Source organism: Rhopalosiphum maidis, chromosome 2 (genome assembly GCF_003676215.2).
Source record: "Rhopalosiphum maidis isolate BTI-1 chromosome 2, ASM367621v3, whole genome shotgun sequence".
Lineage (NCBI taxonomy): Eukaryota > Metazoa > Arthropoda > Insecta > Hemiptera > Aphididae > Rhopalosiphum > Rhopalosiphum maidis.
In genome coordinates, this window is record NC_040878.1 from 29,588,680 (window position 1) to 29,604,752 (window position 16,073).

Below are 16,073 nucleotides of genomic sequence, written 5' to 3' on the forward strand. Positions count from 1 at the left end.
ATTTGTATAAATTACTATAAGACCTCTGAGTACACACAAATTGTTATAATAAATTATCTTTTTTCGTTTCTAAAAGTCTTCACGTATTTATCATCATTGTTTTTTTACAAGTGCTAACTCGATGGCAACTCAGTCGTTAAAAACCTTTTAAAATTTTTAGGAAAGCGGCGAGGATCTTATAATAATTGTTCAAATGTGAAAAATTAACAGTGACATAGCGTGTAGGCGATTGGCTTATAACGCGAACGATATAATAGAAAACATTAACTATATGGGTCACGTGGCGAAAAAACTAAAAACAAAACACGCGTTTCTCTCAGACGTTTGCTCGCCGAGTAGAATTAAAAATGTTACACGTCCCAAAAGCGCTCGGCCTGACAATAGAATATTTTATATTTTTTGGAGTTAGTTCTGTGTTAAAATCTGAGATTTAAAGCAATCAACAAAACGCTCGAACATATGGCACTGAAAAAATACCATTTGGCTATAAGAGCTGTAAATCTGTAATGTGATTAATATTATTATTTTTCAAATAATATTTTCTGTCAGTTATAATGGTTCTGTGAGCTTATTGATAGAGTGGGTTTACTGTCTTAATAATTTTAAAAAGCTCGTTTAAAATAATATGCGCGATTATAACCTATTGGCGGTGGTACATGTTAAAATGCTAACTATATAAAGGCGAAAACAATATTCTGAATTCCACAACACTAATTAATTTCGAAAAATTTAAGTTGTAGTTTAAATATGTAACTCTAATGTTTTGGGTTACTCCTAATTTTTTTTTTTTTAATTTCTCAACTGTCGATTTATAAATTGCAATCTCATTATTTTTAATTTTGCAGCCTGCAACAGAATAATTTTTTAAAAATGTCAACTAACCAATTTCTACAGTAATCATTAAACTTTTAACATTAAATGTTTTTAAGCCCTGCTCGGCATCCGAATGTTCTTGATATATCTAAATAAACGGTTTGAGGCGTTTGAGCCCTTTACCCGTAAAAATTACTTTCCAATTTCCATTATTATACTGCACTAGCTTTTAAACGATGTTTTTGACGACAATGTATGCACTTTGTATAATATTATATTGTTATTATAAATAAAAGACACACAAATAATATAAAATAATAATAAAATAAAAGCACAAATGTAATTTTTTGACAATATGATATTATGATGGAAGGCGATGTCTACACAGTGTATTGTGTCCTCGCTTACTATAGGTGGAAGATTTTAATTCGTAACGTTTTAAGATATTTAGTTTGCGAAATGTTTAAAGATTAGGTGACCGGTCTTTTCGCATTCTCCCCTACATCGCGTAATGTGTGAGGATTATTACCAATTATTATATAAGCCGCCAGACCGGTGGTCGTTTTTCTTTCATTCAGCGGATTTCCCTCGTCTACAAAACAACTATTGCTCTATATGAATTTCAGCAACGGTTGCAGGGAAGTAGAAAAAAGTGTATATACGACGCGGTCAGGATACGAACATATACAGTATACAGTATATATATATATATATATATATATATACACGTTACGTAATACGCATATATATATAAACATAATATTATGTATATCGGAGGGAAATGAGATTTTTATCGTCCGTTTCATTTCGCGTACAAACAGTCGAAACCAAGTTCGACGACCGTGAAATTTCGACTATAAAATATAAGGTTTTTTTTTCTATACCGTTCTCCCGCCTCACCCCTCGGGCCGGAAGACCTATATATATATACCGTATAAAAAAAAAAAAGGAAAGAAAGAAAATCATCTCGGTCGTACACGCGCGCGTGGACGATATTCAAAGCGATTCAATTAATTTCTCCTCCGGGACTGCTCCTCGGCACCCGGGCAAGTCGTGCGTGCCTACCGCGCGCGACAAAACGTCGTTGTCGTCGTCGTCGTCGTCGTCGGTGAGTTTCTCTCCGTTTCGCGGTACGTACGGTGCCGGGGTGCGTGCAAATCAAGTGGCGTGTGACTGCCACTGCCGCCGCGGAGAGGGTCTGTTTTTTTTTTATTTCAAATACTTTTTTCTCCTCGCCGGGCCCCAGCGACGGCCTACGACGTTATGCCGCGTATTTTCTTTTTTTCGGACGTGTCGTAAGCGAAAAAACGAACCCGAGCGAATAATGCCGGGCGCGGAACCGACGCGCGTATATTAAACGAGCGAGAGACTTGCGCGCACACGCAAAAAAAAAAACCGGCAGACAATTTTCTAAGTCAGTGAATTCTAAGTCTGCGGTCTCGGAACATTTCTGACAACTTATCACCTAAATCCAATCTCGTGGCGGCGAAAACCGCACACACGCGCCCGGTTCGACGGCGGCGGTATAACTTACGCGATTTTTGGTTATCCGTTTTGACCCTGTCTACAATATAATATTTATTCATCATGATGCGATATTGTATTATTATGTATAGGTATGACGCACACACAAACCGTCTCGTCTCGCGTGTATGAGGAAATAAAGAAACGGCTTTTGTCATATTACAGCATTACACGCGCGTTTTATAATATATACGGAGACGTTATTTCCGTTCTTTCTCAAACTGCTGCTGCAATTCTATTGCAACTATAATCGAAAAGCGCAGTGTTCGTGTCTTTTAGACTCAGTTTTAGTGAACGTATCGTATTATTAAAAATTCCCAGTTTTGCCAATTACTATTATTAGATCGTATATGGTTTTTAATGTTGAAACGATTCGTACGGTTTTCGTCTGATTGTCGAATACAATATGACCGCACATCTTAAAAACAAATAAATTGTGATAGTATTATTGTTTTGATTGAACTCCTTTGTTAACGGCATAAGTTATCGTTCTCGCAATCAAACTGAAAACGATTACTGTAATATACTTACAGCATATAGAAAATAATTAGTATTCGTTTAACGAACATAATATAATATATTAATTAACAATTTTATTATACACGTATAAACGACTGCTACAGGTGGATATAACAAGTATTTATAAAAATCCAAAGTTGACAAACTGGAATAAAAAAAATTATATTTAATTGGTAAGATATCTATTTGTTGAGTTGATCGGTTGATAATGAAATTATATTTGAAACTATTCAGGACTATTAATTTCTTACACGTACAAAAAAAGAACATATCGTTACTTATCTTGTGTAATTACAATATTATTTAATTATGTGTAATATAATATAAATTAAGTTACGTTTAAATTTTAAAGTGATGTTGTATAATTAAATCCTTATCGTCAATCGTTACGTTAAATAAGATAAAAAAATTGAAAAATGTATAATTTATATATTTATATTAGATAGCATACTATATAGGTATAATACAGTGAGTTTCGATTTAAAATTGTTCGTTTAAATGAGAATTAATACAATTTTAGATCATCTAATCTATTGATTTTGTTGTTGAATTTTATGATTGAAATTATAAACAACTATACGAAGTATATTTATTTTGTTTTAGGACTTCAGAAGCTTCAATATTTTGTATTTAAATTGATTAATTTTAAAGTTATGCATAATAATACATAATATATAATTAATATGTACCACTATAATAAAGTTACAAAACTATGCAAGTATAGATAATTTTTTTTCACTATGTATTAGTCTTAAATTATTATCAAAATATTAAGAACATTAAGGAATAAAAGTATATTAGTAAATATTAATGTAACAATTTTTTTATCAAGAAATATGTTTGACGTTACGTTTATAATAATTTATGTATTATAATATGTCATTAAAATTTTACATTATAAATCTATAAATACATTAACCATTATTGTCATATTTACTTACCTTTATATACTTTATACATTGCTAACATTGTATATAAAATTAAAACTTTACATTTTGATATTCAAAATTACATGAGTCGAATACATTCATAATACAATACACATACACACACTACGGTTAAAAGATGCAAAATAGATGACACGGTAGTACAATTATAAATTATCATAATAGTAATAACAACAATCATAATAATAATAATAATCAATGGGATTCAATAACTATTATAAAAGTACGAGCAACGGGATTTATTATGACAATAAACTAATAGTTAAATATATTTATTTGGAAACTAATTTACATAACATAATTATATGTATTTGAATGTGTCCAGATTATACATTATACATATATTTGTTTTTAATATCTTAGATATTTCAAGACATCTATTTGAGTATATTATATAACATATATATTATTATACATTGATGGCCTTCGTGGACATTTTTTTATTGATTTGATTCGTGAACATTGCTAATCGCTACTAATATTCCGTTATTAAAATGGCACGTACAGCACGTATTCACATATACCTATTATATATAGGTACACATATTATAAATATTGTATATAGGTGTATTATTATTTAAAAAAAAATATATTTTTAAACAAACATGGTTATGCACTTAAAATAGTTACATAATAATCTACACAATTATAGATACTAGCTACAACTGGTCCACGATGTACGAAAAATAATAAAGACACATTCAGTGGTGTAATAAAATTGTGGAAGGTGTATCGAAATGCAATTTTGTAAGTACCTATACCTATAATACGCGTATATATGTAATAAATAAAAAAAACATATAATTCTATTGAACAAATCACATTACACTATTACCCTGCCGTCGTCTATCCTTTATGGCATTTCCCTCACTCTCTTCATACATATAATATTATGTATTACTCGTGTGCACCACTGAAACGTATACTGTGTAATAATAAATTGTATTCGGGGAAAAAGCACTCGCAAGCTCGTGTATATAAAACGTAATCAAATTATTTATCGGAATTATTCGTCTGCCGGTGAATTTTAGTTTTTCGAATTTGAAAAAAAGGTAATAATTGCTTTCGTAAGCAGTAATGATCTGTTGAATAAAAAAATCGTATATTCTGCAGCTTTTTCGTCAATATATTGTATATATAAATTATAAACAAACAGGTACGCGTAATCTAGTATAATATATTATTATGTAGGTATAGTTGAAAAAAATGTACTTATACATTAACACATGGTGTTATTACAAAAATACAATAAAAAGTCAACTGTAATTGTATTATATTATTATCAAAGACATTGCTAACGACGAGTCTCTAGATTATCAAATAATTGCAATTTTTATCTGAAGTGAAGTAGTATTGTATGGCGTATTTAATTGATTTGCAAAATATAACATAATAGCGCGCAATTTTAATACCGTGATGAATAATATTAGAACATTATTATGACGTGACATCAGCGAGAATAAATGTGATCATTACGCGATTACTGTATTGTAATATATGACTATTTTATCCCGCATATACGGCAATATAATATAGTGGTCAGGTTTATTATTATTTTCTTGGGGACCCAAATACGGTTGACCGGAGTTGTGAGCTTGGGTGGCGTGCGTGCGTAAATATATATATGACCAAGGGTGACCCTCGGAGGCTAATGTATAATATGAGCTCTGGTTTTAAGTCATCGGTCCGAGGGGGGGTGAAAAAACTACTCGATAGGAGAGAGAGAGTTAGAGTGAGAGAGCAAAAAAGAACGAGAATAGCAAAAAAAAACGATCTGGGGAAAAAACAGAAAATACTACCCAGAGCATTTGTCACGTCCTACACATGTATTAGAAGTCACCCTTGCATTATACTTGACTTAAATTGCCCCGGGCGTATCGCCAAAACACGCGATTTATCGGCCAAAACGATCGACAGCCCCACGCGGAATATTTGGCCCTTTTTTTTCGTTTCGTTTCGTCTTTTTTTTTTCGCTCTCTGGCTAGCAATAAATCGGAAAAATAGTAGCCCGTGGGGGAGCAGAAGCCACGCGCCGCCGACTCCGTCGCCGTTTTAAAAAATTCATACAAATAATTCGAATTTTTTCACCGCCCGCGCACTCGAAATCGTTCGGCAGACCTATGTAATATACGTTACACGCACGCATATTACATGTAGTATAACCGAATGATGGTATATATAGCGAGTGGCCTTTCGTACATAAATATTTTAACCGCAATAAACGTAATAATCATGACGAAAATATAAGGAGGAATAGTGTCGAGCTCGCGGCATAGTTATAACAATATATGTATATATATATTTAATACAATATAATACCGCGATGCGACTGGGTGCACCCTCGACGACGTTCTACGACGAGTTCGTCCCACGCGTTCGTTCGCGTTGATATCGACGACGACTAGACTGTAATAATATACATAATAATATATTATGATAGTGTCCCGACGTTCGCGTCGGGGGAAATCGTCTGCTGCGGCCGGGTGCGACGACAGTGTTTTGTAAACTACCCCTTTTTCCTTCGTCCGCATTATATACGCGTTTATAATAGATAAAGGTACGTCGCGCACGATGAAAATAATAATATTATTACCCCGTTGTTCTCTTTGCCGACGACATAGCATAGGTGCGCAGCATCACTCGCGTGTATTTTTTTCACTGCAAAAACTGTACCGTGCGCTCGCGGGACGTTTTAAACAATATGGAATTATATCTGAGTACGTCGTATATTATTAAACATTCGAGAAAAATAAATAACAAACATAACAACGCGTGAACAATTCGATTGCAGTCAAAACACCGCAGCTATACAGTTGTCAGAGTACCTAAAGTGATTAAAATAATATTGTGATTGCTTATGTTTATACATTTTATAAATATACATGTGCGCGATATCCTTTGAACTCAAATTTGGGGACGTTTGAATAAGACTATGTCATACGCGATCGGATAAAACTGCAGTGATAGCCGATATATAGGGTGTTTTGAGGTAGAGAGGGGAGCCGACTGGTGACGTAATTTCTCTAATCGAACTAAGTTAGTATTGTGTGTGGGGTGAAAAAAACCAAATTAAAACTGAAATATATTTTTAATTTACCCATATATATTACTCGTCGTAAAAAACAGTGATTTATGATATCATCAATCAAAACAACAAATCGTCACTAGACATCTAAGTGCGTATAGATTTTCTGAAGGTACTCGTATAATTCAGTGAAACTTCCATACAAAAAAATTTTCTGTTTAACGAAATATTTTTTAGAACTATGACCTTCATTGTTAATGAATACGTAATTCTATTTAACGAAATATTACGATTTTTTTTGTTGTTGATTATTCGACTTCGTTATATGAACGTTTCACTGTATATATTTCATGATTTTATAATATAACACCTACTCTACCTACTTAAACAATTGAGTCTACTTGCTGCATATATAATCCGTACTCGTAATCGCGACTTATAATATATTAATAATGGCAATGACATTATTATCTGACGTGCAGGATAAATTATTAATAATAAACTTATCTCCACCCAAAATATAATTTTCAAAACAAGAAAAAAAATACTATAATTTTAAACCCTAAAATTGTGTAGAGATCGGAATATCACATGCAGCAACGATCAAACTAATTAAATAAACGATCCGTTTGAATTTTAATGGATATACTGCACGCTCCTATAATTTACCGCTGTCAAGTGTATTATCTTCAATCTCGTCGCGCTTTATCATATTTGATCCCCGGACACGAATCAAGGGTCTTCTGCAAACTCGTATTTAACCGCCATGCACACTGCAATATTAAAATAATGATAATAATATATATAATTCGATTACGTTGTATTTTTGATAAAACTATATATTTATAACATAAACATTTATATGAATGATGCATCCAAGCCAATATATTGTAAAATAGACGTCAATACAAACGATTTGAGTAAATATTATTATGTTAGATATACACAACCCATGTATAGATGATACTGTGTATTAAGGGTATACTTGACCACATAAATCGTTAAAATATTGACGTTAATTAATGTACCTATATATTATTATAGACAGGTATCGATAATTACAATGGTGTTGTGTTAGAAACGTTAATTCAATTCAATGAAAATATGGTAATTTGGCAACAGTGCAACACAATAATAATACATTATATACTATTATGATATATAATATACCGCAGAGGCGAATATCCGGTTAATATTGTTGAACAAATTAAACGTACCTATAGGTATATTCATCGATTGTCGTTATATTTGAAATCAAAAAACATAATATTTTTATAAAGATAATGTTTTGAAATACGTTAAATTCGATATCGTGTGGTGTATAGTATTTTGTGTCTTATTCAAGTATCATAATATTGGTGTAATACATCATATACGGCGTTGACGAGTAAACGATTCTCCGGCATATGCACCCGAAAAAGTTTGTCTTGCTCCAATCGAAATTCACTTTTACGTCGAAATTCGTAATAGAATGTTCTGAAAAAAATAACTTAAAACTTCTCGAAACCGTTTATTCTAACAAGATGAATTATTATGCAGTGTACATGCATCTTTTATGTTACAACAATAACCAAAACAGTGTTTTTTTTTAATTCCATTAAAATAATTTATACTCGTACCTATAATGTTTTTTAAATTTAATATTGTAGCCGTACTTTTAATTATTGTATAAAATGTTTAACTATCAAATTATTGCAATTTTCACATTTTCTGAACAATTGTATTCTTGTTTAATACGCCACTTGTTGCGGTAGCCAGTGGTTATAGTATATGTCTGGTACTGAGACGCGTTGTAATTAATGTTTGAAATATATTTATCCTATGATAGTAATAAAATGATTAATAATAATTAACTTTTGGTTAATATTAAACGGAGAATCGGGGAACGGTAATGCAATTATATAACTAATAATAGTTCACTATTTGCATAAAAAACCATTTTATTTTAAATTTATAATTTATAGGTGGATTAGGTACTCTTATGATGATTTTATATCACAAGCTTATAAATAAAAAGTAAAACAAAAAATTAACATTTCTAGAAAAACCAATACTATGAATTAGATAACCATCTATTAACGTGGATATATCATATCATATATGAAATTTAAAAAAAAATCACGTTTATAAATTAATTTAAATATTTTTTATATTTTTTATTGGCCCTGGAACGAATATTGTACATTAAATAAGCGATGGAAATTTTTATCTTTATGATATATTACCGTCGACGAGTACCGTTCTATAAACGATTTATTTTTATTTTTATTTTAAACATCTTCATAATTTTCAACTATTATTTGAAGAAAAAAATGTCACATGTATATTTTAGTCCACTTAATTTATACCGCATAAAAACGTAATATGATCATGTAGGTAGGTATATCATAGTATAATATAGTAATATACACAAACTATTGCGATATATACACGCGAATCGTGTGCCAATAATGCAACGAGATCCACGTATAAGTATCTATATCTATATAGTATAATAATATGCTTTATATATGCATGCGTGTGGGCAAGGATGATTTTCCTGAATAATCATTATATATGACGTATCCCGCACATCTCTATAAAATAATTTTATGCTAATGCATTACAATATTTACGCGACAAAGTACTTATAAGCTGACACACACTCACACAAACTATGTATTATATTATAAACGTTTTTAGAGAAATATAATAAAGTGAGTAATGTATTGCAATGTACACAAAGATAGTAGGTATACGCACACTAAGATTTTAACGCAATTCTAACTTATTATTATTATTATTATTAATTATTATGATTTACAATTATATTATTATTACCGTGTCTTTAGCGCTGTGCACGAACCACAATATAAAAATACGCAATATTAATAATTATAATGCATATTTTTATGTTATAATATGAAGTGGACAATACATTTTTTAATAAACGGTTCAGCTTAATTCGTCGTTTCTATAGTATTTATTATTTATATATATATATACCAAGTCTATAATATTTGAATATACTCCGTAGGCACTCGTGTGATAAGTAATATAATATATTTGTATGTATATTATATACATACGCGCACTCAGAAATAACCGCGTGACGACATGTAAATAACCTTGTACGTCGTGTATCCTACGTGCCCTATGTAGTGTGAGACTATATTATTATTATTATTATTATTATTATTATATTGTGTTACGACGCGTATATAGACGGATTCGTAGAAAATTACGACGGGCGAAGGTCGTTAGCACATTTTCAAAAAAAGGGGTAGATAGATAACGCGACAGGTAAAAATTGAATAGGGTCGATGGACCAAAATGTATAGACGTTGAATGGGGCGGTACATTTTTCTCTTCTTTTGTACTTACACGTTTTTTGTAAGAAAAAAATACGTTTCAGCTGCACTCGTCATCGTAACCGGCCGAGAGACAGAGAGGGAGAGTGAGAAAGATAGATACTGAGCGGGTGAGACGCGTTAGTTATATCGCGTAACCGGATACCGCATCAAACGCGTATTATAATATTATATTATTTTGTAATGATGATTATTTCGGTTTATTTTTCCTTCTTCTAAAAACGTACACCGTATTACATATTATGTAGGTGCACTTGCGATGATCGTAATAGTATTATATCGAGTCGTATACATGACTGCTTATGGCATCACCCCTAAACTATAAAGTTTCATTATATATACATATTTTAGGGCTTGTAAAATTGTGTTACATATTTATTAGATTATTTAAGTGGAGCAAGGGAGAGAGCTTTTGGTTTTATACTGCTGCAACGATGTGTTTTTTTCCGAGAAGACTATAAAAAATAAAAACATAAAAAAGTGGTGCAATACCTATCCTGATCAAAATTCAAACATAGATCGTTATATATTAAATGCGGCGTTTTAAATTTCCAAATTTGAATTCGTCACAAATTATCTAGACGATTATCATATTATATATATATATATATATTTATATAAAATTAATTAACACGCGTATAGTGCTTCGAAAACACACATAACAGAATGTTTAGAATACTTTTGATACCGCATCAACCTAAGTGCACAATCACTTTTTTTGTTTTTAAACCGTAGAACGCAGAAGGAAAAAATATCGAATCAGTATTAAATTTCGAGCAGAGATGCCGTAGACCAACCACTCCTTCCTCTCCTCTAACCCACAATCATAATCCTTGATCCATTTTTGGCGTCACCAGTGAAGACCACATGATGACAACACACGCGTGCGTGCACTAGCGCCAGGAACGTTGCGGAGACGCTTTGATGATACACAATGATATCATAACATTATATTTTAATGTTCCATTTTGTTGAAACGCGCGGATTTAACGCGGAATACGTATTACTTGTACGGTCGCACCATTTGAAAGACTGAACATAAATACCTAAAAATAAACAACGCGTAATAAATTAGACGGAGCAAAAATAATAATAAACCCGTTCAGGGACAAGGCCATCACGCGTTGCATCAATATTTCCATTGGCTTGTCGTAATAAACACGGATTTCGACACGACATGCTATATATTATTATTGTGTATTACGTCTTCGCAGTTCGCGATATGCTCCGGCAAAGGTACAGCGCACATCCACCAATGCTGTATTGCTGTTGTTATTGTTAATCATCATATATTAGCATTGTAAAGTTGCGACCACGCTTTACGAATGTAACTCAACGCCTATTTTCCTCGTGCAAAAAATAGTATCGCGCATAAGGGTGTCATTACATGTCTCGGCGAAGACTCGTTTTCCCGTAGCTCGTCAAAATAAACATAATATTATATTTCAGAGCGATATCCTGTTTATTAAAGATATGAAAAATTCGACGATTTTTATGACTTATACACGACAACGACAGCATACGTCTATCTATAGGTCATAAAATTATATAGCTACAATATATGCTGTGCATACTACGCGTAAATGCATGATTCGTAGATTTGTGTAGGTACTACTTGTATTTTACAAAATGATTCGTTAAGATGATCACTATAATTTTCCCGGGAATAAGAGTTATGAATTACTATGGAATATATCTTTTACATGGATAGATCATTTTAATCCGTAAAATAACATTTTTGAAAAAAAATATATCGCGCCATTTACATTGTTTTATTTTTTTGAGTTTTACTTTTTAGTATGATATCGGTACATATTTAATTTCATATCATATATTTTTCTGAAAATTTTAGTATAAAACAATTGTATTTTGAACGAGTAGCTTATTAAGTATAAGTACCTGTAAGGTACTTACATTTTTTATGAGCAGAATGGAGTGGCACAAGAGTACCCCCAAAAATGTTTTGTTCTCTACTCCACTCATCAAGACATACTTATAGCTTATTATAACTACTTGTTCAAAATTTAGTTTTTATATTTTTAAAGTCTTGGAAAATATATTACTTTAGAATACGAAATCAAAGATATATGCTTTCGTTTAAAAACAAACCTAAAATAATAAAGAGATGACGATAAAAATGTTGTATTTAGTTACTTTAAATTATGAAAAAACAATATTTTTAAGATTATTAATACTACTTACGAAAATAAGTGTTGACCTCTAAAATAATAATCTGTATAAAATATTTATATATATATATATATTATAAAAACTCCTGAGATAAAAATCGAGATTTCCGAGAAAGACTAACAGCGGTAGGCTGTGATGATGATTGGTCGCCGTGAACTGAAATATATGATATGTAATGAACCCTCTGCGGACAACTTATTTTTTACTCGCTATAGCTGTGTATCGTAATATAAATGGTCCGAGTGAAATTTGACTGCGTCGATCGGGCCGCCCGCTGCAAGTCGTAATAGGATCTATTGACGTTTGACTTGATGTACGTATAAGAATATTACACTGTGACTGAGCTGAACCTGACTATAACGAATATCTGCAGTTAATCCTCGTAAGAGGATTATCTCGTGGATAGTTAGATCCCGAGTTGGTATTTTTTTTTATATGTATTCATATCCTTCTCGCCGCCATGCAAAGTATAATAAACTGTTGGGAAGCGTCTATATAACATGCATTATTAATCAGCAGAAAACACGAACGAATTCCTTTTTTGGAGAAAATTTACCCGCAATCTATCGCGAGGATACATATCACATCGTGTTCAAATATTGTATCCTATACCTAGATGTTATATATACTATGTATCGTATACATCGTACATAAAATGTATTTATTTTAGCCCTTTCCCTCGCACGAGTAGAGTTATCGTCCAGTCGCGCCTATAATAATATATATGAAGATAAATATATATATATATATAAATATAATGTATACATTTAACACATATATTATATTACAAACGATATGCCGCCAATAACACAATAGTGGTTGTACGCCTGTACAATACTGTAGTATAATACACATATAGGTAGAGGTACACGTAGGTATATTATATATTATTTACCTACATTACACAAACGCCACCGACACGGGAGCTCGGGTTACCGCACTGGTTACTGGTATAATATGTGCTGTGTGTGTATATAGACTCCCGCGATCATGCCATCGTTCTGCCCGCGAACCAGAGTGCGTGTACGCGATAAAATAAATCGTTAGGTGAATATTATATTATTCAATATGTAGTCGGTACATTATTATACTCGTGACTGGTTTTTCGAAATGATCGCGGGCCGTTGCTGCTGCCGTTGCCTGCCATCATCATCATCATCGTTGCCGTGGCCGCTGCCGCTGACCCTGACCAGATTTCGAACAATCGATTACTTGTTATCATTATATATAATATATGGCCTTGAAACACATATGATATAATATTATTTTGAGGCAAAAAGTTTACGAAAGTAAAACCGTGGTTACTGCAGGAAATTTTAATATATTTATTAGTTCTCATAATAGCGTGTACCCTGTTGCGGACAGTGAACGCGAATATTTCACACATTAGAAGGTTTAAAAAAAAAAATTATTTGTTTTTGATTATATATCATAATTCCAAGTACAATTTAAACAATGTATTAGACGTCTTCATTAGAACAGTAAAGGGGGGGGGGGTAATTCTCCTAATTATTTTGGTTAATAGATAGTGGTGACCCACTCTTATAAAATAGTTGCAAGTACTTTATACTTTGCGCCCACATACACATATATTATTATTAAACTATATAACCTATAACTATATAACTATATAACTTTGAAAATGTTAACGTTATGCGTTAAATTAAGCATCGCTTAAGGATAGGTTAGGTTAGAATATGTGTTGGATCATTCCATATTTTATATATATATATATATATTACTACGTTAACTCTATTTTTTCAAATGTTAATAAAAACAAAAATAAATAGAAAGAAACTAAAATAAAACTGATATGAATAATAAAATATTATTATTCACTTTTTTAGTTTTAATAAATGTAGGTACCTGGTGGGTGACCGATTTTTTTTAAGTTTTCATTGTTTACTTAAGAAAAATTGCTTTGAAATAACTATGTGCACAAGCAAATTTATCATAAAAAAAATATGCACAATCTTTAAAATATAAATACTAAATATGCAAAAATATGCGTTAATAATTTTTGAAATGAAAATCTATAGTGTTCGTGAAACATGTTTGTATCGAAATAGATTTTAAATAATATGCAAAATAAGTATACCAAGCCACGCTTTGACCTACTAATATTTTTCAATCGTTTTAAAATAAAATTAAAGGATTTCTTTTTATACGTAGTATAAAGCTGAATTTTTAGTTCTTACGTATTGATAAAAGCCGTTATATATAATATCTATGTGTTGTTACGTATGTTCACGTGTCGTCATGTCACCTATTTCGAACGTTGCAAACTCGTAGATTAACATTAATAATATTTTTCACTAATACGATTTTTTTTTCGAATGTGTTACGGATTAAAAATTATTAAACAAATGTCGATTTGTATTCATACAGTAATTTGGCTAACGTACAGAATAAATTCAACTAAATTACGTTTTCGATTGTAATTGTTCACGCTCGTTTTCGTATTTTCTATTAATAAAATTACGGACTATGTATCACAGTCCACGGTCGGGTTTTTTTACTTTAATATTTAATTCAAATTTAAAAAACATAAGTTTTTTCTCGTTAAAAATATCCTAGTAGTTTTAATTATTGCGTGCAAATGGCGTCTTTGACAAAAAATAGGTGTAGTAATAACATTGTATTATATATTTATATATATTAGGTACACTTGTTTTTGGTGGACGTAATTCAACTGTTTGTTATCGGTTAAAAAATGAACAATTATTATTCTCGACTGGGCACAAAAAACCTTGTCGAGGAAATCGAAACAGAAGTAATCTGCTATTTACGATCATCCCCAAAACCTCGTTTCAGTTATTATTACATTTTTGATATAACTATTGCATACCGGTACTTGCCTATAGAATGTGGTTTTAAACGTGTAATGTTGTCTAATTCTATTTAACGTGTCGGGTTGTATTACCTGTATATATTATAGTTGGTGTATTACACGGTGACGATCGTCTCCGTTTCGTTTTTTTCGGCATCATTTTAGAAGTTTTCGGGACGCTTTTGGATTCCAATAAACGGTCTCGCGTATAGTCGCCTACAAACTATTCAAATGCGCAATAAAATAATTAATATATATATATATATATATTGTACACGCACAATCGTAAAATTTACCGTATGTCGGATAAACGGGGGCGCATACGGCGTGTATTATAATGGGCCCAACCCCGGCGACGGTGTATACACACACACACACACACACACACACACACACACAGACATATACGTGTATATTATAATATGTAGATGTTGTAGATGTATTATAACGTTTTAATTCAAAAAGTTTTCGTCGGGAGAAGCACGCGGAATATTGCACCCCGGAGACCAAATTGTTTTTTTTCTTTTTTCATTTATTCGTTTGCGTCTGACCGACCCTTCTCTTTCGCGTGACTTTAATTCCCGCGAATAAAAATTAAGTCATCGTCGAATATCTTCATTTCTCGCTGTAGACACTATTATTGTATATAGGTACTATATACATACAATATAACGCGCACCCTACCCCTTTTTTCTCAGTTCGGAGGCTTGCTGCCGCATCGGCGGTGGTGGTATTTCCGCTCGTTTTAATACTTACTCTATTGCTACTGCTATATTATTATCACGGCGCGGGTGTATATATTTCGAACGAGTCGCACTCGCGGGAGAGGGCGAATGCAAGAAAAAAAAAAAACCAAACGTGAAAACCCCCGAAAA